Here is a 24,956-nt window from a genome sequence, read left to right on the forward strand (position 1 = left end):
TGGGATTGTGCTACATCACAACTTTTTTCTACAAACTATGCAAGTTTTTTCACTGTCCCCGGTTTGATTCTCCATGTGCATAGAAAGGGTTTGCTAGAAAGTTGCTCGACTGTATTTGTAGGTCACCAATCACGTTGTGGACTCCTTAAATGTTCTTCAAGTATGGGAAAACGGAGTCCACACTTAAAAAAAAAAAAAAAAAAAAAAAAAAGCAATGTCATCTGTGACTGTATATGAAAATTGTGACCTGGTGTGACGTGAAACTGACGTCAAGTTTCACAGGTTTGGGGGATTAGCTCAAGTGGTAGAGCGCTCGCTTAGCATGCGAGAGGTAGCGGGATCGATGCCCGCATTCTCCAATGCTACCATTGGATTCCTTTTTCGCAGAGTTGAATGAATCATTTTTACCATCTGCCCGTGGCACCCACGGCCAAACCTAGGAGGCTTTCGACAGTGGCCAAAACAATCCTTCGATAGCTCAGCTGGTAGAGCGGAGGACTGTAGCTCTAAATTAGCAATCCTTAGGTCGCTGGTTCAATTCCGGCTCGAAGGAAGTTTTGTTTATCTTATCTCATACAGAAAGTTTTTCTCCAGTTTGCCTCGTGAATTCAAAACATAGTCAGCAAAATGGCTTTTACATGAGAGAGATGCTCAGCACCAATGCAAAAACTTCTCCAACTGTGCAACGTCTCTGGGTGGACTGCAAAAGGGTGCGACGTCCCTGGGTGGACTCGAACCACCAACCTTTCGGTTAACAGCCGAACGCGCTAACCGATTGCGCCACAGAGACCCAATGGACCACAATTTTTGCCTGCACCTTAAGCAAGGTCAGACACCGTTTCTTCAAATGATTTTCAACAATATGACTAAAGGAAACAGAAAAAAACAAAGAAATAATTGCAAAACACCAAGAATAATCTAGTTGCCAACAGATAAGAAATGGCTGATAAATTACACGACACAGACCAGAAGGCAGACAGTAATTAGACTTCGACTCTAAGCATCCAACACTACGAGCAGAGTGGCGCAGCGGAAGCGTGCTGGGCCCATAACCCAGAGGTCGATGGATCGAAACCATCCTCTGCTAAAAGGTTGTGTTTTATACTTTTCATCATTACATTGCATCCAAATGCTTCTGTCAACAGAAAGTTTAGTGTTATTGCAGAAAATGTCAAAAAAACGTACACTTCCGAAAGCGTTGGTGGTATAGTGGTGAGCATAGCTGCCTTCCAAGCAGTTGACCCGGGTTCGATTCCCGGCCAACGCATGTCTTGCTTTTCACCATTGGTGTTGCATTTATTCTCTTTTAATGTTTTGTGTTAAGGCTCATGCTCTACTCTCTTCTTACAGTTTAGCAACCACAGAAAGGAGGAAAAAAAAAGACCAGGAGGCCTTCACGACCTCTCAGCATTTTCGGTAAACAAACCAACCCATAAAAGTTCAACGGTTCTCCTTGGGATTGTGCTACATCACAACTTTTTTCTACAAACTATGCAAGTTTTTTCACTGTCCCCGGTTTGATTCTCCATGTGCATAGAAAGGGTTTGCTAGAAAGTTGCTCGACTGTATTTGTAGGTCACCAATCACGTTGTGGACTCCTTAAATGTTCTTCAAGTATGGGAAAACGGAGTCCACACTTAAAAAAAAAAAAAAAAAAAAAAAAAAGCAATGTCATCTGTGACTGTATATGAAAATTGTGACCTGGTGTGACGTGAAACTGACGTCAAGTTTCACAGGTTTGGGGGATTAGCTCAAGTGGTAGAGCGCTCGCTTAGCATGCGAGAGGTAGCGGGATCGATGCCCGCATTCTCCAATGCTACCATTGGATTCCTTTTTCGCAGAGTTGAATGAATCATTTTTACCATCTGCCCGTGGCACCCACGGCCAAACCTAGGAGGCTTTCGACAGTGGCCAAAACAATCCTTCGATAGCTCAGCTGGTAGAGCGGAGGACTGTAGCTCTAAATTAGCAATCCTTAGGTCGCTGGTTCAATTCCGGCTCGAAGGAAGTTTTGTTTATCTTATCTCATACAGAAAGTTTTTCTCCAGTTTGCCTCGTGAATTCAAAACATAGTCAGCAAAATGGCTTTTACATGAGAGAGATGCTCAGCACCAATGCAAAAACTTCTCCAACTGTGCAACGTCTCTGGGTGGACTGCAAAAGGGTGCGACGTCCCTGGGTGGACTCGAACCACCAACCTTTCGGTTAACAGCCGAACGCGCTAACCGATTGCGCCACAGAGACCCAATGGACCACAATTTTTGCCTGCACCTTAAGCAAGGTCAGACACCGTTTCTTCAAATGATTTTCAACAATATGACTAAAGGAAACAGAAAAAAACAAAGAAATAATTGCAAAACACCAAGAATAATCTAGTTGCCAACAGATAAGAAATGGCTGATAAATTACACGACACAGACCAGAAGGCAGACAGTAATTAGACTTCGACTCTAAGCATCCAACACTACGAGCAGAGTGGCGCAGCGGAAGCGTGCTGGGCCCATAACCCAGAGGTCGATGGATCGAAACCATCCTCTGCTAAAAGGTTGTGTTTTATACTTTTCATCATTACATTGCATCCAAATGCTTCTGTCAACAGAAAGTTTAGTGTTATTGCAGAAAATGTCAAAAAAACGTACACTTCCGAAAGCGTTGGTGGTATAGTGGTGAGCATAGCTGCCTTCCAAGCAGTTGACCCGGGTTCGATTCCCGGCCAACGCATGTCTTGCTTTTCACCATTGGTGTTGCATTTATTCTCTTTTAATGTTTTGTGTTAAGGCTCATGCTCTACTCTCTTCTTACAGTTTAGCAACCACAGAAAGGAGGAAAAAAAAAGACCAGGAGGCCTTCACGACCTCTCAGCATTTTCGGTAAACAAACCAACCCATAAAAGTTCAACGGTTCTCCTTGGGATTGTGCTACATCACAACTTTTTTCTACAAACTATGCAAGTTTTTTCACTGTCCCCGGTTTGATTCTCCATGTGCATAGAAAGGGTTTGCTAGAAAGTTGCTCGACTGTATTTGTAGGTCACCAATCACGTTGTGGACTCCTTAAATGTTCTTCAAGTATGGGAAAACGGAGTCCACACTTAAAAAAAAAAAAAAAAAAAAAAAAAAGCAATGTCATCTGTGACTGTATATGAAAATTGTGACCTGGTGTGACGTGAAACTGACGTCAAGTTTCACAGGTTTGGGGGATTAGCTCAAGTGGTAGAGCGCTCGCTTAGCATGCGAGAGGTAGCGGGATCGATGCCCGCATTCTCCAATGCTACCATTGGATTCCTTTTTCGCAGAGTTGAATGAATCATTTTTACCATCTGCCCGTGGCACCCACGGCCAAACCTAGGAGGCTTTCGACAGTGGCCAAAACAATCCTTCGATAGCTCAGCTGGTAGAGCGGAGGACTGTAGCTCTAAATTAGCAATCCTTAGGTCGCTGGTTCAATTCCGGCTCGAAGGAAGTTTTGTTTATCTTATCTCATACAGAAAGTTTTTCTCCAGTTTGCCTCGTGAATTCAAAACATAGTCAGCAAAATGGCTTTTACATGAGAGAGATGCTCAGCACCAATGCAAAAACTTCTCCAACTGTGCAACGTCTCTGGGTGGACTGCAAAAGGGTGCGACGTCCCTGGGTGGACTCGAACCACCAACCTTTCGGTTAACAGCCGAACGCGCTAACCGATTGCGCCACAGAGACCCAATGGACCACAATTTTTGCCTGCACCTTAAGCAAGGTCAGACACCGTTTCTTCAAATGATTTTCAACAATATGACTAAAGGAAACAGAAAAAAACAAAGAAATAATTGCAAAACACCAAGAATAATCTAGTTGCCAACAGATAAGAAATGGCTGATAAATTACACGACACAGACCAGAAGGCAGACAGTAATTAGACTTCGACTCTAAGCATCCAACACTACGAGCAGAGTGGCGCAGCGGAAGCGTGCTGGGCCCATAACCCAGAGGTCGATGGATCGAAACCATCCTCTGCTAAAAGGTTGTGTTTTATACTTTTCATCATTACATTGCATCCAAATGCTTCTGTCAACAGAAAGTTTAGTGTTATTGCAGAAAATGTCAAAAAAACGTACACTTCCGAAAGCGTTGGTGGTATAGTGGTGAGCATAGCTGCCTTCCAAGCAGTTGACCCGGGTTCGATTCCCGGCCAACGCATGTCTTGCTTTTCACCATTGGTGTTGCATTTATTCTCTTTTAATGTTTTGTGTTAAGGCTCATGCTCTACTCTCTTCTTACAGTTTAGCAACCACAGAAAGGAGGAAAAAAAAAGACCAGGAGGCCTTCACGACCTCTCAGCATTTTCGGTAAACAAACCAACCCATAAAAGTTCAACGGTTCTCCTTGGGATTGTGCTACATCACAACTTTTTTCTACAAACTATGCAAGTTTTTTCACTGTCCCCGGTTTGATTCTCCATGTGCATAGAAAGGGTTTGCTAGAAAGTTGCTCGACTGTATTTGTAGGTCACCAATCACGTTGTGGACTCCTTAAATGTTCTTCAAGTATGGGAAAACGGAGTCCACACTTAAAAAAAAAAAAAAAAAAAAAAAAAAGCAATGTCATCTGTGACTGTATATGAAAATTGTGACCTGGTGTGACGTGAAACTGACGTCAAGTTTCACAGGTTTGGGGGATTAGCTCAAGTGGTAGAGCGCTCGCTTAGCATGCGAGAGGTAGCGGGATCGATGCCCGCATTCTCCAATGCTACCATTGGATTCCTTTTTCGCAGAGTTGAATGAATCATTTTTACCATCTGCCCGTGGCACCCACGGCCAAACCTAGGAGGCTTTCGACAGTGGCCAAAACAATCCTTCGATAGCTCAGCTGGTAGAGCGGAGGACTGTAGCTCTAAATTAGCAATCCTTAGGTCGCTGGTTCAATTCCGGCTCGAAGGAAGTTTTGTTTATCTTATCTCATACAGAAAGTTTTTCTCCAGTTTGCCTCGTGAATTCAAAACATAGTCAGCAAAATGGCTTTTACATGAGAGAGATGCTCAGCACCAATGCAAAAACTTCTCCAACTGTGCAACGTCTCTGGGTGGACTGCAAAAGGGTGCGACGTCCCTGGGTGGACTCGAACCACCAACCTTTCGGTTAACAGCCAAACGCGCTAACCGATTGCGCCACAGAGACCCAATGGACCACAATTTTTGCCTGCACCTTAAGCAAGGTCAGACACCGTTTCTTCAAATGATTTTCAACAATATGACTAAAGGAAACAGAAAAAAACAAAGAAATAATTGCAAAACACCAAGAATAATCTAGTTGCCAACAGATAAGAAATGGCTGATAAATTACACGACACAGACCAGAAGGCAGACAGTAATTAGACTTCGACTCTAAGCATCCAACACTACGAGCAGAGTGGCGCAGCGGAAGCGTGCTGGGCCCATAACCCAGAGGTCGATGGATCGAAACCATCCTCTGCTAAAAGGTTGTGTTTTATACTTTTCATCATTACATTGCATCCAAATGCTTCTGTCAACAGAAAGTTTAGTGTTATTGCAGAAAATGTCAAAAAAACGTACACTTCCGAAAGCGTTGGTGGTATAGTGGTGAGCATAGCTGCCTTCCAAGCAGTTGACCCGGGTTCGATTCCCGGCCAACGCATGTCTTGCTTTTCACCATTGGTGTTGCATTTATTCTCTTTTAATGTTTTGTGTTAAGGCTCATGCTCTACTCTCTTCTTACAGTTTAGCAACCACAGAAAGGAGGAAAAAAAAAGACCAGGAGGCCTTCACGACCTCTCAGCATTTTCGGTAAACAAACCAACCCATAAAAGTTCAACGGTTCTCCTTGGGATTGTGCTACATCACAACTTTTTTCTACAAACTATGCAAGTTTTTTCACTGTCCCCGGTTTGATTCTCCATGTGCATAGAAAGGGTTTGCTAGAAAGTTGCTCGACTGTATTTGTAGGTCACCAATCACGTTGTGGACTCCTTAAATGTTCTTCAAGTATGGGAAAACGGAGTCCACACTTAAAAAAAAAAAAAAAAAAAAAAAAAAGCAATGTCATCTGTGACTGTATATGAAAATTGTGACCTGGTGTGACGTGAAACTGACGTCAAGTTTCACAGGTTTGGGGGATTAGCTCAAGTGGTAGAGCGCTCGCTTAGCATGCGAGAGGTAGCGGGATCGATGCCCGCATTCTCCAATGCTACCATTGGATTCCTTTTTCGCAGAGTTGAATGAATCATTTTTACCATCTGCCCGTGGCACCCACGGCCAAACCTAGGAGGCTTTCGACAGTGGCCAAAACAATCCTTCGATAGCTCAGCTGGTAGAGCGGAGGACTGTAGCTCTAAATTAGCAATCCTTAGGTCGCTGGTTCAATTCCGGCTCGAAGGAAGTTTTGTTTATCTTATCTCATACAGAAAGTTTTTCTCCAGTTTGCCTCGTGAATTCAAAACATAGTCAGCAAAATGGCTTTTACATGAGAGAGATGCTCAGCACCAATGCAAAAACTTCTCCAACTGTGCAACGTCTCTGGGTGGACTGCAAAAGGGTGCGACGTCCCTGGGTGGACTCGAACCACCAACCTTTCGGTTAACAGCCAAACGCGCTAACCGATTGCGCCACAGAGACCCAATGGACCACAATTTTTGCCTGCACCTTAAGCAAGGTCAGACACCGTTTCTTCAAATGATTTTCAACAATATGACTAAAGGAAACAGAAAAAAACAAAGAAATAATTGCAAAACACCAAGAATAATCTAGTTGCCAACAGATAAGAAATGGCTGATAAATTACACGACACAGACCAGAAGGCAGACAGTAATTAGACTTCGACTCTAAGCATCCAACACTACGAGCAGAGTGGCGCAGCGGAAGCGTGCTGGGCCCATAACCCAGAGGTCGATGGATCGAAACCATCCTCTGCTAAAAGGTTGTGTTTTATACTTTTCATCATTACATTGCATCCAAATGCTTCTGTCAACAGAAAGTTTAGTGTTATTGCAGAAAATGTCAAAAAAACGTACACTTCCGAAAGCGTTGGTGGTATAGTGGTGAGCATAGCTGCCTTCCAAGCAGTTGACCCGGGTTCGATTCCCGGCCAACGCATGTCTTGCTTTTCACCATTGGTGTTGCATTTATTCTCTTTTAATGTTTTGTGTTAAGGCTCATGCTCTACTCTCTTCTTACAGTTTAGCAACCACAGAAAGGAGGAAAAAAAAAGACCAGGAGGCCTTCACGACCTCTCAGCATTTTCGATAAACAAACCAACCCATAAAAGTTCAACGGTTCTCCTTGGGATTGTGCTACATCACAACTTTTTTCTACAAACTATGCAAGTTTTTTCACTGTCCCCGGTTTGATTCTCCATGTGCATAGAAAGGGTTTGCTAGAAAGTTGCTCGACTGTATTTGTAGGTCACCAATCACGTTGTGGACTCCTTAAATGTTCTTCAAGTATGGGAAAACGGAGTCCACACTTAAAAAAAAAAAAAAAAAAAAAAAAAAGCAATGTCATCTGTGACTGTATATGAAAATTGTGACCTGGTGTGACGTGAAACTGACGTCAAGTTTCACAGGTTTGGGGGATTAGCTCAAGTGGTAGAGCGCTCGCTTAGCATGCGAGAGGTAGCGGGATCGATGCCCGCATTCTCCAATGCTACCATTGGATTCCTTTTTCGCAGAGTTGAATGAATCATTTTTACCATCTGCCCGTGGCACCCACGGCCAAACCTAGGAGGCTTTCGACAGTGGCCAAAACAATCCTTCGATAGCTCAGCTGGTAGAGCGGAGGACTGTAGCTCTAAATTAGCAATCCTTAGGTCGCTGGTTCAATTCCGGCTCGAAGGAAGTTTTGTTTATCTTATCTCATACAGAAAGTTTTTCTCCAGTTTGCCTCGTGAATTCAAAACATAGTCAGCAAAATGGCTTTTACATGAGAGAGATGCTCAGCACCAATGCAAAAACTTCTCCAACTGTGCAACGTCTCTGGGTGGACTGCAAAAGGGTGCGACGTCCCTGGGTGGACTCGAACCACCAACCTTTCGGTTAACAGCCAAACGCGCTAACCGATTGCGCCACAGAGACCCAATGGACCACAATTTTTGCCTGCACCTTAAGCAAGGTCAGACACCGTTTCTTCAAATGATTTTCAACAATATGACTAAAGGAAACAGAAAAAAACAAAGAAATAATTGCAAAACACCAAGAATAATCTAGTTGCCAACAGATAAGAAATGGCTGATAAATTACACGACACAGACCAGAAGGCAGACAGTAATTAGACTTCGACTCTAAGCATCCAACACTACGAGCAGAGTGGCGCAGCGGAAGCGTGCTGGGCCCATAACCCAGAGGTCGATGGATCGAAACCATCCTCTGCTAAAAGGTTGTGTTTTATACTTTTCATCATTACATTGCATCCAAATGCTTCTGTCAACAGAAAGTTTAGTGTTATTGCAGAAAATGTCAAAAAAACGTACACTTCCGAAAGCGTTGGTGGTATAGTGGTGAGCATAGCTGCCTTCCAAGCAGTTGACCCGGGTTCGATTCCCGGCCAACGCATGTCTTGCTTTTCACCATTGGTGTTGCATTTATTCTCTTTTAATGTTTTGTGTTAAGGCTCATGCTCTACTCTCTTCTTACAGTTTAGCAACCACAGAAAGGAGGAAAAAAAAAGACCAGGAGGCCTTCACGACCTCTCAGCATTTTCGATAAACAAACCAACCCATAAAAGTTCAACGGTTCTCCTTGGGATTGTGCTACATCACAACTTTTTTCTACAAACTATGCAAGTTTTTTCACTGTCCCCGGTTTGATTCTCCATGTGCATAGAAAGGGTTTGCTAGAAAGTTGCTCGACTGTATTTGTAGGTCACCAATCACGTTGTGGACTCCTTAAATGTTCTTCAAGTATGGGAAAACGGAGTCCACACTTAAAAAAAAAAAAAAAAAAAAAAAAAGCAATGTCATCTGTGACTGTATATGAAAATTGTGACCTGGTGTGACGTGAAACTGACGTCAAGTTTCACAGGTTTGGGGGATTAGCTCAAGTGGTAGAGCGCTCGCTTAGCATGCGAGAGGTAGCGGGATCGATGCCCGCATTCTCCAATGCTACCATTGGATTCCTTTTTCGCAGAGTTGAATGAATCATTTTTACCATCTGCCCGTGGCACCCACGGCCAAACCTAGGAGGCTTTCGACAGTGGCCAAAACAATCCTTCGATAGCTCAGCTGGTAGAGCGGAGGACTGTAGCTCTAAATTAGCAATCCTTAGGTCGCTGGTTCAATTCCGGCTCGAAGGAAGTTTTGTTTATCTTATCTCATACAGAAAGTTTTTCTCCAGTTTGCCTCGTGAATTCAAAACATAGTCAGCAAAATGGCTTTTACATGAGAGAGATGCTCAGCACCAATGCAAAAACTTCTCCAACTGTGCAACGTCTCTGGGTGGACTGCAAAAGGGTGCGACGTCCCTGGGTGGACTCGAACCACCAACCTTTCGGTTAACAGCCAAACGCGCTAACCGATTGCGCCACAGAGACCCAATGGACCACAATTTTTGCCTGCACCTTAAGCAAGGTCAGACACCGTTTCTTCAAATGATTTTCAACAATATGACTAAAGGAAACAGAAAAAAACAAAGAAATAATTGCAAAACACCAAGAATAATCTAGTTGCCAACAGATAAGAAATGGCTGATAAATTACACGACACAGACCAGAAGGCAGACAGTAATTAGACTTCGACTCTAAGCATCCAACACTACGAGCAGAGTGGCGCAGCGGAAGCGTGCTGGGCCCATAACCCAGAGGTCGATGGATCGAAACCATCCTCTGCTAAAAGGTTGTGTTTTATACTTTTCATCATTACATTGCATCCAAATGCTTCTGTCAACAGAAAGTTTAGTGTTATTGCAGAAAATGTCAAAAAAACGTACACTTCCGAAAGCGTTGGTGGTATAGTGGTGAGCATAGCTGCCTTCCAAGCAGTTGACCCGGGTTCGATTCCCGGCCAACGCATGTCTTGCTTTTCACCATTGGTGTTGCATTTATTCTCTTTTAATGTTTTGTGTTAAGGCTCATGCTCTACTCTCTTCTTACAGTTTAGCAACCACAGAAAGGAGGAAAAAAAAAGACCAGGAGGCCTTCACGACCTCTCAGCATTTTCGATAAACAAACCAACCCATAAAAGTTCAACGGTTCTCCTTGGGATTGTGCTACATCACAACTTTTTTCTACAAACTATGCAAGTTTTTTCACTGTCCCCGGTTTGATTCTCCATGTGCATAGAAAGGGTTTGCTAGAAAGTTGCTCGACTGTATTTGTAGGTCACCAATCACGTTGTGGACTCCTTAAATGTTCTTCAAGTATGGGAAAACGGAGTCCACACTTAAAAAAAAAAAAAAAAAAAAAAAAAGCAATGTCATCTGTGACTGTATATGAAAATTGTGACCTGGTGTGACGTGAAACTGACGTCAAGTTTCACAGGTTTGGGGGATTAGCTCAAGTGGTAGAGCGCTCGCTTAGCATGCGAGAGGTAGCGGGATCGATGCCCGCATTCTCCAATGCTACCATTGGATTCCTTTTTCGCAGAGTTGAATGAATCATTTTTACCATCTGCCCGTGGCACCCACGGCCAAACCTAGGAGGCTTTCGACAGTGGCCAAAACAATCCTTCGATAGCTCAGCTGGTAGAGCGGAGGACTGTAGCTCTAAATTAGCAATCCTTAGGTCGCTGGTTCAATTCCGGCTCAAAGGAAGTTTTGTTTATCTTATCTCATACAGAAAGTTTTTCTCCAGTTTGCCTCGTGAATTCAAAACATAGTCAGCAAAATGGCTTTTACATGAGAGAGATGCTCAGCACCAATGCAAAAACTTCTCCAACTGTGCAACGTCTCTGGGTGGACTGCAAAAGGGTGCGACGTCCCTGGGTGGACTCGAACCACCAACCTTTCGGTTAACAGCCGAACGCGCTAACCGATTGCGCCACAGAGACCCAATGGACCACAATTTTTGCCTGCACCTTAAGCAAGGTCAGACACCGTTTCTTCAAATGATTTTCAACAATATGACTAAAGGAAACAGAAAAAAACAAAGAAATAATTGCAAAACACCAAGAATAATCTAGTTGCCAACAGATAAGAAATGGCTGATAAATTACACGACACAGACCAGAAGGCAGACAGTAATTAGACTTCGACTCTAAGCATCCAACACTACGAGCAGAGTGGCGCAGCGGAAGCGTGCTGGGCCCATAACCCAGAGGTCGATGGATCGAAACCATCCTCTGCTAAAAGGTTGTGTTTTATACTTTTCATCATTACATTGCATCCAAATGCTTCTGTCAACAGAAAGTTTAGTGTTATTGCAGAAAATGTCAAAAAAACGTACACTTCCGAAAGCGTTGGTGGTATAGTGGTGAGCATAGCTGCCTTCCAAGCAGTTGACCCGGGTTCGATTCCCGGCCAACGCATGTCTTGCTTTTCACCATTGGTGTTGCATTTATTCTCTTTTAATGTTTTGTGTTAAGGCTCATGCTCTACTCTCTTCTTACAGTTTAGCAACCACAGAAAGGAGGAAAAAAAAAGACCAGGAGGCCTTCACGACCTCTCAGCATTTTCGGTAAACAAACCAACCCATAAAAGTTCAACGGTTCTCCTTGGGATTGTGCTACATCACAACTTTTTTCTACAAACTATGCAAGTTTTTTCACTGTCCCCGGTTTGATTCTCCATGTGCATAGAAAGGGTTTGCTAGAAAGTTGCTCGACTGTATTTGTAGGTCACCAATCACGTTGTGGACTCCTTAAATGTTCTTCAAGTATGGGAAAACGGAGTCCACACTTAAAAAAAAAAAAAAAAAGCAATGTCATCTGTGACTGTATATGAAAATTGTGACCTGGTGTGACGTGAAACTGACGTCAAGTTTCACAGGTTTGGGGGATTAGCTCAAGTGGTAGAGCGCTCGCTTAGCATGCGAGAGGTAGCGGGATCGATGCCCGCATTCTCCAATGCTACCATTGGATTCCTTTTTCGCAGAGTTGAATGAATCATTTTTACCATCTGCCCGTGGCACCCACGGCCAAACCTAGGAGGCTTTCGACAGTGGCCAAAACAATCCTTCGATAGCTCAGCTGGTAGAGCGGAGGACTGTAGCTCTAAATTAGCAATCCTTAGGTCGCTGGTTCAATTCCGGCTCGAAGGAAGTTTTGTTTATCTTATCTCATACAGAAAGTTTTTCTCCAGTTTGCCTCGTGAATTCAAAACATAGTCAGCAAAATGGCTTTTACATGAGAGAGATGCTCAGCACCAATGCAAAAACTTCTCCAACTGTGCAACGTCTCTGGGTGGACTGCAAAAGGGTGCGACGTCCCTGGGTGGACTCGAACCACCAACCTTTCGGTTAACAGCCAAACGCGCTAACCGATTGCGCCACAGAGACCCAATGGACCACAATTTTTGCCTGCACCTTAAGCAAGGTCAGACACCGTTTCTTCAAATGATTTTCAACAATATGACTAAAGGAAACAGAAAAAAACAAAGAAATAATTGCAAAACACCAAGAATAATCTAGTTGCCAACAGATAAGAAATGGCTGATAAATTACACGACACAGACCAGAAGGCAGACAGTAATTAGACTTCGACTCTAAGCATCCAACACTACGAGCAGAGTGGCGCAGCGGAAGCGTGCTGGGCCCATAACCCAGAGGTCGATGGATCGAAACCATCCTCTGCTAAAAGGTTGTGTTTTATACTTTTCATCATTACATTGCATCCAAATGCTTCTGTCAACAGAAAGTTTAGTGTTATTGCAGAAAATGTCAAAAAAACGTACACTTCCGAAAGCGTTGGTGGTATAGTGGTGAGCATAGCTGCCTTCCAAGCAGTTGACCCGGGTTCGATTCCCGGCCAACGCATGTCTTGCTTTTCACCATTGGTGTTGCATTTATTCTCTTTTAATGTTTTGTGTTAAGGCTCATGCTCTACTCTCTTCTTACAGTTTAGCAACCACAGAAAGGAGGAAAAAAAAAGACCAGGAGGCCTTCACGACCTCTCAGCATTTTCGATAAACAAACCAACCCATAAAAGTTCAACGGTTCTCCTTGGGATTGTGCTACATCACAACTTTTTTCTACAAACTATGCAAGTTTTTTCACTGTCCCCGGTTTGATTCTCCATGTGCATAGAAAGGGTTTGCTAGAAAGTTGCTCGACTGTATTTGTAGGTCACCAATCACGTTGTGGACTCCTTAAATGTTCTTCAAGTATGGGAAAACGGAGTCCACACTTAAAAAAAAAAAAAAAAAAAAAAAGCAATGTCATCTGTGACTGTATATGAAAATTGTGACCTGGTGTGACGTGAAACTGACGTCAAGTTTCACAGGTTTGGGGGATTAGCTCAAGTGGTAGAGCGCTCGCTTAGCATGCGAGAGGTAGCGGGATCGATGCCCGCATTCTCCAATGCTACCATTGGATTCCTTTTTCGCAGAGTTGAATGAATCATTTTTACCATCTGCCCGTGGCACCCACGGCCAAACCTAGGAGGCTTTCGACAGTGGCCAAAACAATCCTTCGATAGCTCAGCTGGTAGAGCGGAGGACTGTAGCTCTAAATTAGCAATCCTTAGGTCGCTGGTTCAATTCCGGCTCGAAGGAAGTTTTGTTTATCTTATCTCATACAGAAAGTTTTTCTCCAGTTTGCCTCGTGAATTCAAAACATAGTCAGCAAAATGGCTTTTACATGAGAGAGATGCTCAGCACCAATGCAAAAACTTCTCCAACTGTGCAACGTCTCTGGGTGGACTGCAAAAGGGTGCGACGTCCCTGGGTGGACTCGAACCACCAACCTTTCGGTTAACAGCCGAACGCGCTAACCGATTGCGCCACAGAGACCCAATGGACCACAATTTTTGCCTGCACCTTAAGCAAGGTCAGACACCGTTTCTTCAAATGATTTTCAACAATATGACTAAAGGAAACAGAAAAAAACAAAGAAATAATTGCAAAACACCAAGAATAATCTAGTTGCCAACAGATAAGAAATGGCTGATAAATTACACGACACAGACCAGAAGGCAGACAGTAATTAGACTTCGACTCTAAGCATCCAACACTACGAGCAGAGTGGCGCAGCGGAAGCGTGCTGGGCCCATAACCCAGAGGTCGATGGATCGAAACCATCCTCTGCTAAAAGGTTGTGTTTTATACTTTTCATCATTACATTGCATCCAAATGCTTCTGTCAACAGAAAGTTTAGTGTTATTGCAGAAAATGTCAAAAAAACGTACACTTCCGAAAGCGTTGGTGGTATAGTGGTGAGCATAGCTGCCTTCCAAGCAGTTGACCCGGGTTCGATTCCCGGCCAACGCATGTCTTGCTTTTCACCATTGGTGTTGCATTTATTCTCTTTTAATGTTTTGTGTTAAGGCTCATGCTCTACTCTCTTCTTACAGTTTAGCAACCACAGAAAGGAGGAAAAAAAAAGACCAGGAGGCCTTCACGACCTCTCAGCATTTTCGGTAAACAAACCAACCCATAAAAGTTCAACGGTTCTCCTTGGGATTGTGCTACATCACAACTTTTTTCTACAAACTATGCAAGTTTTTTCACTGTCCCCGGTTTGATTCTCCATGTGCATAGAAAGGGTTTGCTAGAAAGTTGCTCGACTGTATTTGTAGGTCACCAATCACGTTGTGGACTCCTTAAATGTTCTTCAAGTATGGGAAAACGGAGTCCACACTTAAAAAAAAAAAAAAAAAGCAATGTCATCTGTGACTGTATATGAAAATTGTGACCTGGTGTGACGTGAAACTGACGTCAAGTTTCACAGGTTTGGGGGATTAGCTCAAGTGGTAGAGCGCTCGCTTAGCATGCGAGAGGTAGCGGGATCGATGCCCGCATTCTCCAATGCTACCATTGGATTCCTTTTTCGCAGAGTTGAATGAATCATTTTTACCATCTGCCCGTGGCACCCACGGCCAAACCTAGGAGGCTTTCGACAGTGGCCAAAACAATCCTTCGATAGCTCAGCTGGTAGAGCGGAGGACTGTAGCTCTAAATTAGCAATCCTTAGGTCGCTGGTTCAATTCCGGCTCGAAGGAAGTTTTGTTTATCTTATCTCATACAGAAAGTTTTTCTCCAGTTTGCCTCGTGAATTCAAAACATAGTCAGCAAAATGGCTTTTACATGAGAGAGATGCTCAGCACCAATGCAAAAACTTCTCCAACTGTGCAACGTCTCTGGGTGGACTGCAAAAGGGTGCGACGTCCCTGGGTGGACTCGAACCACCAACCTTTCGGTTAACAGCCGAACGCGCTAACCGATTGCGCCACAGAGACCCAATGGACCACAATTTTTGCCTGCACCTTAAGCAAGGTCAGACACCGTTTCTTCAAATGATTTTCAACAATATGACTAAAGGAAACAGAAAAAAACAAAGAAATAATTGCAAAACACCAAGAATAATCTAGTTGCCAACAGATAAGAAATGGCTGATAAATTACACGACACAGACCAGAAGGCAGACAGTAATTAGACTTCGACTCTAAGCATCCAACACTACGAGCAGAGTGGCGCAGCGGAAGCGTGCTGGGCCCATAACCCAGAGGTCGATGGATCGAAACCATCCTCTGCTAAAAGGTTGTGTTTTATACTTTTCATCATTACATTGCATCCAAATGCTTCTGTCAACAGAAAGTTTAGTGTTATTGCAGAAAATGTCAAAAAAACGTACACTTCCGAAAGCGTTGGTGGTATAGTGGTGAGCATAGCTGCCTTCCAAGCAGTTGACCCGGGTTCGATTCCCGGCCAACGCATGTCTTGCTTTTCACCATTGGTGTTGCATTTATTCTCTTTTAATGTTTTGTGTTAAGGCTCATGCTCTACTCTCTTCTTACAGTTTAGCAACCACAGAAAGGAGGAAAAAAAAAGACCAGGAGGCCTTCACGACCTCTCAGCATTTTCGATAAACAAACCAACCCATAAAAGTTCAACGGTTCTCCTTGGGATTGTGCTACATCACAACTTTTTTCTACAAACTATGCAAGTTTTTTCACTGTCCCCGGTTTGATTCTCCATGTGCATAGAAAGGGTTTGCTAGAAAGTTGCTCGACTGTATTTGTAGGTCACCAATCACGTTGTGGACTCCTTAAATGTTCTTCAAGTATGGGAAAACGGAGTCCACACTTAAAAAAAAAAAAAAAAAAAAAAAGCAATGTCATCTGTGACTGTATATGAAAATTGTGACCTGGTGTGACGTGAAACTGACGTCAAGTTTCACAGGTTTGGGGGATTAGCTCAAGTGGTAGAGCGCTCGCTTAGCATGCGAGAGGTAGCGGGATCGATGCCCGCATTCTCCAATGCTACCATTGGATTCCTTTTTCGCAGAGTTGAATGAATCATTTTTACCATCTGCCCGTGGCACCCACGGCCAAACCTAGGAGGCTTTCGACAGTGGCCAAAACAATCCTTCGATAGCTCAGCTGGTAGAGCGGAGGACTGTAGCTCTAAATTAGCAATCCTTAGGTCGCTGGTTCAATTCCGGCTCGAAGGAAGTTTTGTTTATCTTATCTCATACAGAAAGTTTTTCTCCAGTTTGCCTCGTGAATTCAAAACATAGTCAGCAAAATGGCTTTTACATGAGAGAGATGCTCAGCACCAATGCAAAAACTTCTCCAACTGTGCAACGTCTCTGGGTGGACTGCAAAAGGGTGCGACGTCCCTGGGTGGACTCGAACCACCAACCTTTCGGTTAACAGCCGAACGCGCTAACCGATTGCGCCACAGAGACCCAATGGACCACAATTTTTGCCTGCACCTTAAGCAAGGTCAGACACCGTTTCTTCAAATGATTTTCAACAATATGACTAAAGGAAACAGAAAAAAACAAAGAAATAATTGCAAAACACCAAGAATAATCTAGTTGCCAACAGATAAGAAATGGCTGATAAATTACACGACACAGACCAGAAGGCAGACAGTAATTAGACTTCGACTCTAAGCATCCAACACTACGAGCAGAGTGGCGCAGCGGAAGCGTGCTGGGCCCATAACCCAGAGGTCGATGGATCGAAACCATCCTCTGCTAAAAGGTTGTGTTTTATACTTTTCATCATTACATTGCATCCAAATGCTTCTGTCAACAGAAAGTTTAGTGTTATTGCAGAAAATGTCAAAAAAACGTACACTTCCGAAAGCGTTGGTGGTATAGTGGTGAGCATAGCTGCCTTCCAAGCAGTTGACCCGGGTTCGATTCCCGGCCAACGCATGTCTTGCTTTTCACCATTGGTGTTGCATTTATTCTCTTTTAATGTTTTGTGTTAAGGCTCATGCTCTACTCTCTTCTTACAGTTTAGCAACCACAGAAAGGAGGAAAAAAAAAGACCAGGAGGCCTTCACGACCTCTCAGCATTTTCGATAAACAAACCAACCCATAAAAGTTCAACGGTTCTCCTTGGGATTGTGCTACATCACAACTTTTTTCTACAAACTATGCAAGTTTTTTCACTGTCCCCGGTTTGATTCTCCATGTGCATAGAAAGGGTTTGCTAGAAAGTTGCTCGACTGTATTTGTAGGTCACCAATCACGTTGTGGACTCCTTAAATGTTCTTCAAGTATGGGAAAACGGAGTCCACACTTAAAAAAAAAAAAAAAAAAAAAAAAAAGCAATGTCATCTGTGACTGTATATGAAAATTGTGACCTGGTGTGACGTGAAACTGACGTCAAGTTTCACAGGTTTGGGGGATTAGCTCAAGTGGTAGAGCGCTCGCTTAGCATGCGAGAGGTAGCGGGATCGATGCCCGCATTCTCCAATGCTACCATTGGATTCCTTTTTCGCAGAGTTGAATGAATCATTTTTACCATCTGCCCGTGGCACCCACGGCCAAACCTAGGAGGCTTTCGACAGTGGCCAAAACAATCCTTCGATAGCTCAGCTGGTAGAGCGGAGGACTGTAGCTCTAAATTAGCAATCCTTAGGTCGCTGGTTCAATTCCGGCTCGAAGGAAGTTTTGTTTATCTTATCTCATACAGAAAGTTTTTCTCCAGTTTGCCTCGTGAATTCAAAACATAGTCAGCAAAATGGCTTTTACATGAGAGAGATGCTCAGCACCAATGCAAAAACTTCTCCAACTGTGCAACGTCTCTGGGTGGACTGCAAAAGGGTGCGACGTCCCTGGGTGGACTCGAACCACCAACCTTTCGGTTAACAGCCGAACGCGCTAACCGATTGCGCCACAGAGACCTAATGGACCACAATTTTTGCCTGCACCTTAAGCAAGGTCAGACACCGTTTCTTCAAATGATTTTCAACAATATGACTAAAGGAAACAGAAAAAAACAAAGAAATAATTGCAAAACACCAAGAATAATCTAGTTGCCAACAGATAAGAAATGGCTGATAAATTACACGACACAGACCAGAAGGCAGACAGTAATTAGACTTCGACTCTAAGCATCCAACACTACGAGCAGAGTGGCGCAGCGGAAGCGTGCTGGGCCCATAACCCAGAGGTCGATGGATCGAAACCATCCTCTGCTAAAAGGTTGTGTTTTATACTTTTCATCATTACATTGCATCCAAATGCTTCTGTCAACAGAAAGTTTAGTGTTATTGCAGAAAATGTCAAAAAAACGTACACTTCCGAAAGCGTTGGTGGTATAGTGGTGAGCATAGCTGCCTTCCAAGCAGTTGACCCGGGTTCGATTCCCGGCCAACGCATGTCTTGCTTTTCACCATTGGTGTTGCATTTATTCTCTTTTAATGTTTTGTGTTAAGGCTCATGCTCTACTCTCTTCTTACAGTTTAGCAACCACAGAAAGGAGGAAAAAAAAAGACCAGGAGGCCTTCACGACCTCTCAGCATTTTCGATAAACAAACCAACCCATAAAAGTTCAACGGTTCTCCTTGGGATTGTGCTACATCACAACTTTTTTCTACAAACTATGCAAGTTTTTTCACTGTCCCCGGTTTGATTCTCCATGTGCATAGAAAGGGTTTGCTAGAAAGTTGCTCGACTGTATTTGTAGGTCACCAATCACGTTGTGGACTCCTTAAATGTTCTTCAAGTATGGGAAAACGGAGTCCACACTTAAAAAAAAAAAAAAAAAAAAAAAAAGCAATGTCATCTGTGACTGTATATGAAAATTGTGACCTGGTGTGACGTGAAACTGACGTCAAGTTTCACAGGTTTGGGGGATTAGCTCAAGTGGTAGAGCGCTCGCTTAGCATGCGAGAGGTAGCGGGATTGATGCCCGCATTCTCCAATGCTACCATTGGATTCCTTTTTCGCAGAGTTGAATGAATCATTTTTACCATCTGCCCGTGGCACCCACGGCCAAACCTAGGAGGCTTTCGACAGTGGCCAAAACAATCCTTCGATAGCTCAGCTGGTAGAGCGGAGGACTGTAGCTCTAAATTAGCAATCCTTAGGTCGCTGGTTCAATTCCGGCTCGAAGGAAGTTTTGTTTATCTTATCTCATACAGAAAGTTTTTCTCCAGTTTGCCTCGTGAATTCAAAACATAGTCAGCAAAATGGCTTTTACATGAGAGAGATGCTCAGCACCAATGCAAAAACTTCTCCAACTGTGCAACGTCTCTGGGTGGACTGCAAAAGGGTGCGACGTCCCTGGGTGGACTCGAACCACCAACCTTTCGGTTAACAGCCGAACGCGCTAACCGATTGCGCCACAGAGACCCAATGGACCACAATTTTTGCCTGCACCTTAAGCAAGGTCAGACACCGTTTCTTCAAATGATTTTCAACAATATGACTAAAGGAAACAGAAAAAAACAAAGAAATAATTGCAAAACACCAAGAATAATCTAGTTGCCAACAGATAAGAAATGGCTGATAAATTACACGACACAGACCAGAAGGCAGACAGTAATTAGACTTCGACTCTAAGCATCCAACACTACGAGCAGAGTGGCGCAGCGGAAGCGTGCTGGGCCCATAACCCAGAGGTCGATGGATCGAAACCATCCTCTGCTAAAAGGTTGTGTTTTATACTTTTCATCATTACATTGCATCCAAATGCTTCTGTCAACAGAAAGTTTAGTGTTATTGCAGAAAATGTCAAAAAAACGTACACTTCCGAAAGCGTTGGTGGTATAGTGGTGAGCATAGCTGCCTTCCAAGCAGTTGACCCGGGTTCGATTCCCGGCCAACGCATGTCTTGCTTTTCACCATTGGTGTTGCATTTATTCTCTTTTAATGTTTTGTGTTAAGGCTCATGCTCTACTCTCTTCTTACAGTTTAGCAACCACAGAAAGGAGGAAAAAAAAAGACCAGGAGGCCTTCACGACCTCTCAGCATTTTCGATAAACAAACCAACCCATAAAAGTTCAACGGTTCTCCTTGGGATTGTGCTACATCACAACTTTTTTCTACAAACTATGCAAGTTTTTTCACTGTCCCCGGTTTGATTCTCCATGTGCATAGAAAGGGTTTGCTAGAAAGTTGCTCGACTGTATTTGTAGGTCACCAATCACGTTGTGGACTCCTTAAATGTTCTTCAAGTATGGGAAAACGGAGTCCACACTTAAAAAAAAAAAAAAAAAAAAAAAAAGCAATGTCATCTGTGACTGTATATGAAAATTGTGACCTGGTGTGACGTGAAACTGACGTCAAGTTTCACAGGTTTGGGGGATTAGCTCAAGTGGTAGAGCGCTCGCTTAGCATGCGAGAGGTAGCGGGATCGATGCCCGCATTCTCCAATGCTACCATTGGATTCCTTTTTCGCAGAGTTGAATGAATCATTTTTACCATCTGCCCGTGGCACCCACGGCCAAACCTAGGAGGCTTTCGACAGTGGCCAAAACAATCCTTCGATAGCTCAGCTGGTAGAGCGGAGGACTGTAGCTCTAAATTAGCAATCCTTAGGTCGCTGGTTCAATTCCGGCTCGAAGGAAGTTTTGTTTATCTTATCTCATACAGAAAGTTTTTCTCCAGTTTGCCTCGTGAATTCAAAACATAGTCAGCAAAATGGCTTTTACATGAGAGAGATGCTCAGCACCAATGCAAAAACTTCTCCAACTGTGCAACGTCTCTGGGTGGACTGCAAAAGGGTGCGACGTCCCTGGGTGGACTCGAACCACCAACCTTTCGGTTAACAGCCGAACGCGCTAACCGATTGCGCCACAGAGACCCAATGGACCACAATTTTTGCCTGCACCTTAAGCAAGGTCAGACACCGTTTCTTCAAATGATTTTCAACAATATGACTAAAGGAAACAGAAAAAAACAAAGAAATAATTGCAAAACACCAAGAATAATCTAGTTGCCAACAGATAAGAAATGGCTGATAAATTACACGACACAGACCAGAAGGCAGACAGTAATTAGACTTCGACTCTAAGCATCCAACACTACGAGCAGAGTGGCGCAGCGGAAGCGTGCTGGGCCCATAACCCAGAGGTCGATGGATCGAAACCATCCTCTGCTAAAAGGTTGTGTTTTATACTTTTCATCATTACATTGCATCCAAATGCTTCTGTCAACAGAAAGTTTAGTGTTATTGCAGAAAATGTCAAAAAAACGTACACTTCCGAAAGCGTTGGTGGTATAGTGGTGAGCATAGCTGCCTTCCAAGCAGTTGACCCGGGTTCGATTCCCGGCCAACGCATGTCTTGCTTTTCACCATTGGTGTTGCATTTATTCTCTTTTAATGTTTTGTGTTAAGGCTCATGCTCTACTCTCTTCTTACAGTTTAGCAACCACAGAAAGGAGGAAAAAAAAAGACCAGGAGGCCTTCACGACCTCTCAGCATTTTCGATAAACAAACCAACCCATAAAAGTTCAACGGTTCTCCTTGGGATTGTGCTACATCACAACTTTTTTCTACAAACTATGCAAGTTTTTTCACTGTCCCCGGTTTGATTCTCCATGTGCATAGAAAGGGTTTGCTAGAAAGTTGCTCGACTGTATTTGTAGGTCACCAATCACGTTGTGGACTCCTTAAATGTTCTTCAAGTATGGGAAAACGGAGTCCACACTTAAAAAAAAAAAAAAAAAAAAAAAAAAGCAATGTCATCTGTGACTGTATATGAAAATTGTGACCTGGTGTGACGTGAAACTGACGTCAAGTTTCACAGGTTTGGGGGATTAGCTCAAGTGGTAGAGTGCTCGCTTAGCATGCGAGAGGTAGCGGGATCGATGCCCGCATTCTCCAATGCTACCATTGGATTCCTTTTTCGCAGAGTTGAATGAATCATTTTTACCATCTGCCCGTGGCACCCACGGCCAAACCTAGGAGGCTTTCGACAGTGGCCAAAACAATCCTTCGATAGCTCAGCTGGTAGAGCGGAGGACTGTAGCTCTAAATTAGCAATCCTTAGGTCGCTGGTTCAATTCCGGCTCGAAGGAAGTTTTGTTTATCTTATCTCATACAGAAAGTTTTTCTCCAGTTTGCCTCGTGAATTCAAAACATAGTCAGCAAAATGGCTTTTACATGAGAGAGATGCTCAGCACCAATGCAAAAACTTCTCCAACTGTGCAACGTCTCTGGGTGGACTGCAAAAGGGTGCGACGTCCCTGGGTGGACTCGAACCACCAACCTTTCGGTTAATAGCCGAACGCGCTAACCGATTGCGCCACAGAGACCCAATGGACCACAATTTTTGCCTGCACCTTAAGCAAGGTCAGACACCGTTTCTTCAAATGATTTTCAACAATATGACTAAAGGAAACAGAAAAAAACAAAGAAATAATTGCAAAACACCAAGAATTATCTAGTTGCCAACAGATAAGAAATGGCTGATAAATTACACGACACAGACCAGAAGGCAGACAGTAATTAGACTTCGACTCTAAGCATCCAACACTACGAGCAGAGTGGCGCAGCGGAAGCGTGCTGGGCCCATAACCCAGAGGTCGATGGATCGAAACCATCCTCTGCTAAAAGGTTGTGTTTTATACTTTTCATCATTACATTGCATCCAAATGCTTCTGTCAACAGAAAGTTTAGTGTTATTGCAGAAAATGTCAAAAAAACGTACACTTCCGAAAGCGTTGGTGGTATAGTGGTGAGCATAGCTGCCTTCCAAGCAGTTGACCCGGGTTCGATTCCCGGCCAACGCATGTCTTGCTTTTCACCATTGGTGTTGCATTTATTCTCTTTTAATGTTTTGTGTTAAGGCTCATGCTCTACTCTCTTCTTACAGTTTAGCAACCACAGAAAGGAGGAAAAAAAAAGACCAGGAGGCCTTCACGACCTCTCAGCATTTTCGATAAACAAACCAACCCATAAAAGTTCAACGGTTCTCCTTGGGATTGTGCTACATCACAACTTTTTTCTACAAACTATGCAAGTTTTTTCACTGTCCCCGGTTTGATTCTCCATGTGCATAGAAAGGGTTTGCTAGAAAGTTGCTCGACTGTATTTGTAGGTCACCAATCACGTTGTGGACTCCTTAAATGTTCTTCAAGTATGGGAAAACGGAGTCCACACTTAAAAAAAAAAAAAAAAAAAAAAAAGCAATGTCATCTGTGACTGTATATGAAAATTGTGACCTGGTGTGACGTGAAACTGACGTCAAGTTTCACAGGTTTGGGGGATTAGCTCAAGTGGTAGAGCGCTCGCTTAGCATGCGAGAGGTAGCGGGATCGATGCCCGCATTCTCCAATGCTACCATTGGATTCCTTTTTCGCAGAGTTGAATGAATCATTTTTACCATCTGCCCGTGGCACCCACGGCCAAACCTAGGAGGCTTTCGACAGTGGCCAAAACAATCCTTCGATAGCTCAGCTGGTAGAGCGGAGGACTGTAGCTCTAAATTAGCAATCCTTAGGTCGCTGGTTCAATTCCGGCTCGAAGGAAGTTTTGTTTATCTTATCTCATACAGAAAGTTTTTCTCCAGTTTGCCTCGTGAATTCAAAACATAGTCAGCAAAATGGCTTTTACATGAGAGAGATGCTCAGCACCAATGCAAAAACTTCTCCAACTGTGCAACGTCTCTGGGTGGACTGCAAAAGGGTGCGACGTCCCTGGGTGGACTCGAACCACCAACCTTTCGGTTAACAGCCGAACGCGCTAACCGATTGCGCCACAGAGACCCAATGGACCACAATTTTTGCCTGCACCTTAAGCAAGGTCAGACACCGTTTCTTCAAATGATTTTCAACAATATGACTAAAGGAAACAGAAAAAAACAAAGAAATAATTGCAAAACACCAAGAATAATCTAGTTGCCAACAGATAAGAAATGGCTGATAAATTACACGACACAGACCAGAAGGCAGACAGTAATTAGACTTCGACTCTAAGCATCCAACACTACGAGCAGAGTGGCGCAGCGGAAGCGTGCTGGGCCCATAACCCAGAGGTCGATGGATCGAAACCATCCTCTGCTAAAAGGTTGTGTTTTATACTTTTCATCATTACATTGCATCCAAATGCTTCTGTCAACAGAAAGTTTAGTGTTATTGCAGAAAATGTCAAAAAAACGTACACTTCCGAAAGCGTTGGTGGTATAGTGGTGAGCATAGCTGCCTTCCAAGCAGTTGACCCGGGTTCGATTCCCGGCCAACGCATGTCTTGCTTTTCACCATTGGTGTTGCATTTATTCTCTTTTAATGTTTTGTGTTAAGGCTCATGCTCTACTCTCTTCTTACAGTTTAGCAACCACAGAAAGGAGGAAAAAAAAAGACCAGGAGGCCTTCACGACCTCTCAGCATTTTCGATAAACAAACCAACCCATAAAAGTTCAACGGTTCTCCTTGGGATTGTGCTACATCACAACTTTTTTCTACAAACTATGCAAGTTTTTTCACTGTCCCCGGTTTGATTCTCCATGTGCATAGAAAGGGTTTGCTAGAAAGTTGCTCGACTGTATTTGTAGGTCACCAATCACGTTGTGGACTCCTTAAATGTTCTTCAAGTATGGGAAAACGGAGTCCACACTTAAAAAAAAAAAAAAAAAAAAAAAAAGCAATGTCATCTGTGACTGTATATGAAAATTGTGACCTGGTGTGACGTGAAACTGACG

At 43.5% G+C, this 24,956-nt stretch overlaps 60 non-coding genes across 60 annotated transcripts; 48 read left to right on the forward strand and 12 right to left on the reverse strand.

Annotated features, from left to right (window-relative positions):
* The first annotated feature begins 286 nt into the window (after positions 1-286).
* TRNAA-AGC (transfer RNA alanine (anticodon AGC)) lies at positions 287-359 on the forward strand. The gene has a single exon. It is a non-coding gene; the product is annotated as a tRNA-Ala (tRNA).
* A 108-nt stretch (positions 360-467) lies between these two features.
* TRNAY-GUA (transfer RNA tyrosine (anticodon GUA)) lies at positions 468-553 on the forward strand. Its single transcript is given in 2 exon segments — positions 468-504; positions 518-553. It is a non-coding gene; the product is annotated as a tRNA-Tyr (tRNA).
* A 163-nt stretch (positions 554-716) lies between these two features.
* TRNAN-GUU (transfer RNA asparagine (anticodon GUU)) lies at positions 717-790 on the reverse strand. Its single transcript has one exon. It is a non-coding gene; the product is annotated as a tRNA-Asn (tRNA).
* Positions 791-1,195: 405 nt separating this feature from the next.
* Positions 1,196-1,267, forward strand: TRNAG-UCC (transfer RNA glycine (anticodon UCC)). The gene has a single exon. It is a non-coding gene; the product is annotated as a tRNA-Gly (tRNA).
* A 473-nt stretch (positions 1,268-1,740) lies between these two features.
* TRNAA-AGC (transfer RNA alanine (anticodon AGC)) lies at positions 1,741-1,813 on the forward strand. The gene has a single exon. It is a non-coding gene; the product is annotated as a tRNA-Ala (tRNA).
* Positions 1,814-1,921: 108 nt separating this feature from the next.
* Positions 1,922-2,007, forward strand: TRNAY-GUA (transfer RNA tyrosine (anticodon GUA)). Its single transcript is given in 2 exon segments — positions 1,922-1,958; positions 1,972-2,007. It is a non-coding gene; the product is annotated as a tRNA-Tyr (tRNA).
* Positions 2,008-2,170: 163 nt separating this feature from the next.
* TRNAN-GUU (transfer RNA asparagine (anticodon GUU)) lies at positions 2,171-2,244 on the reverse strand. Its single transcript has one exon. It is a non-coding gene; the product is annotated as a tRNA-Asn (tRNA).
* A 405-nt stretch (positions 2,245-2,649) lies between these two features.
* TRNAG-UCC (transfer RNA glycine (anticodon UCC)) lies at positions 2,650-2,721 on the forward strand. The gene has a single exon. It is a non-coding gene; the product is annotated as a tRNA-Gly (tRNA).
* A 473-nt stretch (positions 2,722-3,194) lies between these two features.
* On the forward strand, positions 3,195-3,267 carry TRNAA-AGC (transfer RNA alanine (anticodon AGC)). Its single transcript has one exon. It is a non-coding gene; the product is annotated as a tRNA-Ala (tRNA).
* Positions 3,268-3,375: 108 nt separating this feature from the next.
* On the forward strand, positions 3,376-3,461 carry TRNAY-GUA (transfer RNA tyrosine (anticodon GUA)). Its single transcript is given in 2 exon segments — positions 3,376-3,412; positions 3,426-3,461. It is a non-coding gene; the product is annotated as a tRNA-Tyr (tRNA).
* Positions 3,462-3,624: 163 nt separating this feature from the next.
* TRNAN-GUU (transfer RNA asparagine (anticodon GUU)) lies at positions 3,625-3,698 on the reverse strand. The gene has a single exon. It is a non-coding gene; the product is annotated as a tRNA-Asn (tRNA).
* A 405-nt stretch (positions 3,699-4,103) lies between these two features.
* Positions 4,104-4,175, forward strand: TRNAG-UCC (transfer RNA glycine (anticodon UCC)). Its single transcript has one exon. It is a non-coding gene; the product is annotated as a tRNA-Gly (tRNA).
* Positions 4,176-4,648: 473 nt separating this feature from the next.
* TRNAA-AGC (transfer RNA alanine (anticodon AGC)) lies at positions 4,649-4,721 on the forward strand. The gene has a single exon. It is a non-coding gene; the product is annotated as a tRNA-Ala (tRNA).
* A 108-nt stretch (positions 4,722-4,829) lies between these two features.
* Positions 4,830-4,915, forward strand: TRNAY-GUA (transfer RNA tyrosine (anticodon GUA)). Its single transcript is given in 2 exon segments — positions 4,830-4,866; positions 4,880-4,915. It is a non-coding gene; the product is annotated as a tRNA-Tyr (tRNA).
* Positions 4,916-5,557: 642 nt separating this feature from the next.
* TRNAG-UCC (transfer RNA glycine (anticodon UCC)) lies at positions 5,558-5,629 on the forward strand. Its single transcript has one exon. It is a non-coding gene; the product is annotated as a tRNA-Gly (tRNA).
* Positions 5,630-6,102: 473 nt separating this feature from the next.
* Positions 6,103-6,175, forward strand: TRNAA-AGC (transfer RNA alanine (anticodon AGC)). The gene has a single exon. It is a non-coding gene; the product is annotated as a tRNA-Ala (tRNA).
* Positions 6,176-6,283: 108 nt separating this feature from the next.
* TRNAY-GUA (transfer RNA tyrosine (anticodon GUA)) lies at positions 6,284-6,369 on the forward strand. The gene is given in 2 exon segments: positions 6,284-6,320; positions 6,334-6,369. It is a non-coding gene; the product is annotated as a tRNA-Tyr (tRNA).
* Positions 6,370-7,011: 642 nt separating this feature from the next.
* On the forward strand, positions 7,012-7,083 carry TRNAG-UCC (transfer RNA glycine (anticodon UCC)). Its single transcript has one exon. It is a non-coding gene; the product is annotated as a tRNA-Gly (tRNA).
* A 473-nt stretch (positions 7,084-7,556) lies between these two features.
* On the forward strand, positions 7,557-7,629 carry TRNAA-AGC (transfer RNA alanine (anticodon AGC)). The gene has a single exon. It is a non-coding gene; the product is annotated as a tRNA-Ala (tRNA).
* Positions 7,630-7,737: 108 nt separating this feature from the next.
* TRNAY-GUA (transfer RNA tyrosine (anticodon GUA)) lies at positions 7,738-7,823 on the forward strand. The gene is given in 2 exon segments: positions 7,738-7,774; positions 7,788-7,823. It is a non-coding gene; the product is annotated as a tRNA-Tyr (tRNA).
* Positions 7,824-8,465: 642 nt separating this feature from the next.
* Positions 8,466-8,537, forward strand: TRNAG-UCC (transfer RNA glycine (anticodon UCC)). Its single transcript has one exon. It is a non-coding gene; the product is annotated as a tRNA-Gly (tRNA).
* Positions 8,538-9,009: 472 nt separating this feature from the next.
* Positions 9,010-9,082, forward strand: TRNAA-AGC (transfer RNA alanine (anticodon AGC)). Its single transcript has one exon. It is a non-coding gene; the product is annotated as a tRNA-Ala (tRNA).
* Positions 9,083-9,190: 108 nt separating this feature from the next.
* Positions 9,191-9,276, forward strand: TRNAY-GUA (transfer RNA tyrosine (anticodon GUA)). The gene is given in 2 exon segments: positions 9,191-9,227; positions 9,241-9,276. It is a non-coding gene; the product is annotated as a tRNA-Tyr (tRNA).
* A 642-nt stretch (positions 9,277-9,918) lies between these two features.
* Positions 9,919-9,990, forward strand: TRNAG-UCC (transfer RNA glycine (anticodon UCC)). The gene has a single exon. It is a non-coding gene; the product is annotated as a tRNA-Gly (tRNA).
* Positions 9,991-10,462: 472 nt separating this feature from the next.
* Positions 10,463-10,535, forward strand: TRNAA-AGC (transfer RNA alanine (anticodon AGC)). Its single transcript has one exon. It is a non-coding gene; the product is annotated as a tRNA-Ala (tRNA).
* A 357-nt stretch (positions 10,536-10,892) lies between these two features.
* On the reverse strand, positions 10,893-10,966 carry TRNAN-GUU (transfer RNA asparagine (anticodon GUU)). The gene has a single exon. It is a non-coding gene; the product is annotated as a tRNA-Asn (tRNA).
* Positions 10,967-11,371: 405 nt separating this feature from the next.
* On the forward strand, positions 11,372-11,443 carry TRNAG-UCC (transfer RNA glycine (anticodon UCC)). Its single transcript has one exon. It is a non-coding gene; the product is annotated as a tRNA-Gly (tRNA).
* A 464-nt stretch (positions 11,444-11,907) lies between these two features.
* Positions 11,908-11,980, forward strand: TRNAA-AGC (transfer RNA alanine (anticodon AGC)). Its single transcript has one exon. It is a non-coding gene; the product is annotated as a tRNA-Ala (tRNA).
* A 108-nt stretch (positions 11,981-12,088) lies between these two features.
* TRNAY-GUA (transfer RNA tyrosine (anticodon GUA)) lies at positions 12,089-12,174 on the forward strand. The gene is given in 2 exon segments: positions 12,089-12,125; positions 12,139-12,174. It is a non-coding gene; the product is annotated as a tRNA-Tyr (tRNA).
* Positions 12,175-12,816: 642 nt separating this feature from the next.
* On the forward strand, positions 12,817-12,888 carry TRNAG-UCC (transfer RNA glycine (anticodon UCC)). Its single transcript has one exon. It is a non-coding gene; the product is annotated as a tRNA-Gly (tRNA).
* Positions 12,889-13,358: 470 nt separating this feature from the next.
* On the forward strand, positions 13,359-13,431 carry TRNAA-AGC (transfer RNA alanine (anticodon AGC)). The gene has a single exon. It is a non-coding gene; the product is annotated as a tRNA-Ala (tRNA).
* Positions 13,432-13,539: 108 nt separating this feature from the next.
* On the forward strand, positions 13,540-13,625 carry TRNAY-GUA (transfer RNA tyrosine (anticodon GUA)). Its single transcript is given in 2 exon segments — positions 13,540-13,576; positions 13,590-13,625. It is a non-coding gene; the product is annotated as a tRNA-Tyr (tRNA).
* Positions 13,626-13,788: 163 nt separating this feature from the next.
* On the reverse strand, positions 13,789-13,862 carry TRNAN-GUU (transfer RNA asparagine (anticodon GUU)). Its single transcript has one exon. It is a non-coding gene; the product is annotated as a tRNA-Asn (tRNA).
* Positions 13,863-14,267: 405 nt separating this feature from the next.
* Positions 14,268-14,339, forward strand: TRNAG-UCC (transfer RNA glycine (anticodon UCC)). Its single transcript has one exon. It is a non-coding gene; the product is annotated as a tRNA-Gly (tRNA).
* A 464-nt stretch (positions 14,340-14,803) lies between these two features.
* TRNAA-AGC (transfer RNA alanine (anticodon AGC)) lies at positions 14,804-14,876 on the forward strand. Its single transcript has one exon. It is a non-coding gene; the product is annotated as a tRNA-Ala (tRNA).
* A 108-nt stretch (positions 14,877-14,984) lies between these two features.
* TRNAY-GUA (transfer RNA tyrosine (anticodon GUA)) lies at positions 14,985-15,070 on the forward strand. The gene is given in 2 exon segments: positions 14,985-15,021; positions 15,035-15,070. It is a non-coding gene; the product is annotated as a tRNA-Tyr (tRNA).
* Positions 15,071-15,233: 163 nt separating this feature from the next.
* Positions 15,234-15,307, reverse strand: TRNAN-GUU (transfer RNA asparagine (anticodon GUU)). The gene has a single exon. It is a non-coding gene; the product is annotated as a tRNA-Asn (tRNA).
* Positions 15,308-15,712: 405 nt separating this feature from the next.
* Positions 15,713-15,784, forward strand: TRNAG-UCC (transfer RNA glycine (anticodon UCC)). Its single transcript has one exon. It is a non-coding gene; the product is annotated as a tRNA-Gly (tRNA).
* Positions 15,785-16,254: 470 nt separating this feature from the next.
* TRNAA-AGC (transfer RNA alanine (anticodon AGC)) lies at positions 16,255-16,327 on the forward strand. Its single transcript has one exon. It is a non-coding gene; the product is annotated as a tRNA-Ala (tRNA).
* A 108-nt stretch (positions 16,328-16,435) lies between these two features.
* On the forward strand, positions 16,436-16,521 carry TRNAY-GUA (transfer RNA tyrosine (anticodon GUA)). The gene is given in 2 exon segments: positions 16,436-16,472; positions 16,486-16,521. It is a non-coding gene; the product is annotated as a tRNA-Tyr (tRNA).
* Positions 16,522-16,684: 163 nt separating this feature from the next.
* TRNAN-GUU (transfer RNA asparagine (anticodon GUU)) lies at positions 16,685-16,758 on the reverse strand. The gene has a single exon. It is a non-coding gene; the product is annotated as a tRNA-Asn (tRNA).
* Positions 16,759-17,163: 405 nt separating this feature from the next.
* TRNAG-UCC (transfer RNA glycine (anticodon UCC)) lies at positions 17,164-17,235 on the forward strand. The gene has a single exon. It is a non-coding gene; the product is annotated as a tRNA-Gly (tRNA).
* A 473-nt stretch (positions 17,236-17,708) lies between these two features.
* Positions 17,709-17,781, forward strand: TRNAA-AGC (transfer RNA alanine (anticodon AGC)). Its single transcript has one exon. It is a non-coding gene; the product is annotated as a tRNA-Ala (tRNA).
* A 108-nt stretch (positions 17,782-17,889) lies between these two features.
* Positions 17,890-17,975, forward strand: TRNAY-GUA (transfer RNA tyrosine (anticodon GUA)). The gene is given in 2 exon segments: positions 17,890-17,926; positions 17,940-17,975. It is a non-coding gene; the product is annotated as a tRNA-Tyr (tRNA).
* Positions 17,976-18,138: 163 nt separating this feature from the next.
* TRNAN-GUU (transfer RNA asparagine (anticodon GUU)) lies at positions 18,139-18,212 on the reverse strand. The gene has a single exon. It is a non-coding gene; the product is annotated as a tRNA-Asn (tRNA).
* A 405-nt stretch (positions 18,213-18,617) lies between these two features.
* TRNAG-UCC (transfer RNA glycine (anticodon UCC)) lies at positions 18,618-18,689 on the forward strand. The gene has a single exon. It is a non-coding gene; the product is annotated as a tRNA-Gly (tRNA).
* A 653-nt stretch (positions 18,690-19,342) lies between these two features.
* Positions 19,343-19,428, forward strand: TRNAY-GUA (transfer RNA tyrosine (anticodon GUA)). Its single transcript is given in 2 exon segments — positions 19,343-19,379; positions 19,393-19,428. It is a non-coding gene; the product is annotated as a tRNA-Tyr (tRNA).
* Positions 19,429-19,591: 163 nt separating this feature from the next.
* TRNAN-GUU (transfer RNA asparagine (anticodon GUU)) lies at positions 19,592-19,665 on the reverse strand. Its single transcript has one exon. It is a non-coding gene; the product is annotated as a tRNA-Asn (tRNA).
* A 405-nt stretch (positions 19,666-20,070) lies between these two features.
* TRNAG-UCC (transfer RNA glycine (anticodon UCC)) lies at positions 20,071-20,142 on the forward strand. The gene has a single exon. It is a non-coding gene; the product is annotated as a tRNA-Gly (tRNA).
* Positions 20,143-20,614: 472 nt separating this feature from the next.
* Positions 20,615-20,687, forward strand: TRNAA-AGC (transfer RNA alanine (anticodon AGC)). Its single transcript has one exon. It is a non-coding gene; the product is annotated as a tRNA-Ala (tRNA).
* A 108-nt stretch (positions 20,688-20,795) lies between these two features.
* Positions 20,796-20,881, forward strand: TRNAY-GUA (transfer RNA tyrosine (anticodon GUA)). Its single transcript is given in 2 exon segments — positions 20,796-20,832; positions 20,846-20,881. It is a non-coding gene; the product is annotated as a tRNA-Tyr (tRNA).
* Positions 20,882-21,044: 163 nt separating this feature from the next.
* On the reverse strand, positions 21,045-21,118 carry TRNAN-GUU (transfer RNA asparagine (anticodon GUU)). The gene has a single exon. It is a non-coding gene; the product is annotated as a tRNA-Asn (tRNA).
* Positions 21,119-21,523: 405 nt separating this feature from the next.
* TRNAG-UCC (transfer RNA glycine (anticodon UCC)) lies at positions 21,524-21,595 on the forward strand. Its single transcript has one exon. It is a non-coding gene; the product is annotated as a tRNA-Gly (tRNA).
* A 654-nt stretch (positions 21,596-22,249) lies between these two features.
* TRNAY-GUA (transfer RNA tyrosine (anticodon GUA)) lies at positions 22,250-22,335 on the forward strand. Its single transcript is given in 2 exon segments — positions 22,250-22,286; positions 22,300-22,335. It is a non-coding gene; the product is annotated as a tRNA-Tyr (tRNA).
* Positions 22,336-22,498: 163 nt separating this feature from the next.
* Positions 22,499-22,572, reverse strand: TRNAN-AUU (transfer RNA asparagine (anticodon AUU)). The gene has a single exon. It is a non-coding gene; the product is annotated as a tRNA-Asn (tRNA).
* Positions 22,573-22,977: 405 nt separating this feature from the next.
* On the forward strand, positions 22,978-23,049 carry TRNAG-UCC (transfer RNA glycine (anticodon UCC)). The gene has a single exon. It is a non-coding gene; the product is annotated as a tRNA-Gly (tRNA).
* A 471-nt stretch (positions 23,050-23,520) lies between these two features.
* Positions 23,521-23,593, forward strand: TRNAA-AGC (transfer RNA alanine (anticodon AGC)). Its single transcript has one exon. It is a non-coding gene; the product is annotated as a tRNA-Ala (tRNA).
* A 108-nt stretch (positions 23,594-23,701) lies between these two features.
* TRNAY-GUA (transfer RNA tyrosine (anticodon GUA)) lies at positions 23,702-23,787 on the forward strand. Its single transcript is given in 2 exon segments — positions 23,702-23,738; positions 23,752-23,787. It is a non-coding gene; the product is annotated as a tRNA-Tyr (tRNA).
* A 163-nt stretch (positions 23,788-23,950) lies between these two features.
* On the reverse strand, positions 23,951-24,024 carry TRNAN-GUU (transfer RNA asparagine (anticodon GUU)). The gene has a single exon. It is a non-coding gene; the product is annotated as a tRNA-Asn (tRNA).
* A 405-nt stretch (positions 24,025-24,429) lies between these two features.
* Positions 24,430-24,501, forward strand: TRNAG-UCC (transfer RNA glycine (anticodon UCC)). The gene has a single exon. It is a non-coding gene; the product is annotated as a tRNA-Gly (tRNA).
* Positions 24,502-24,956: the final 455 nt, after the last annotated feature.

This window comes from Ranitomeya variabilis, chromosome 2 (assembly GCF_051348905.1).
Source record: "Ranitomeya variabilis isolate aRanVar5 chromosome 2, aRanVar5.hap1, whole genome shotgun sequence".
NCBI lineage: Eukaryota > Metazoa > Chordata > Amphibia > Anura > Dendrobatidae > Ranitomeya > Ranitomeya variabilis.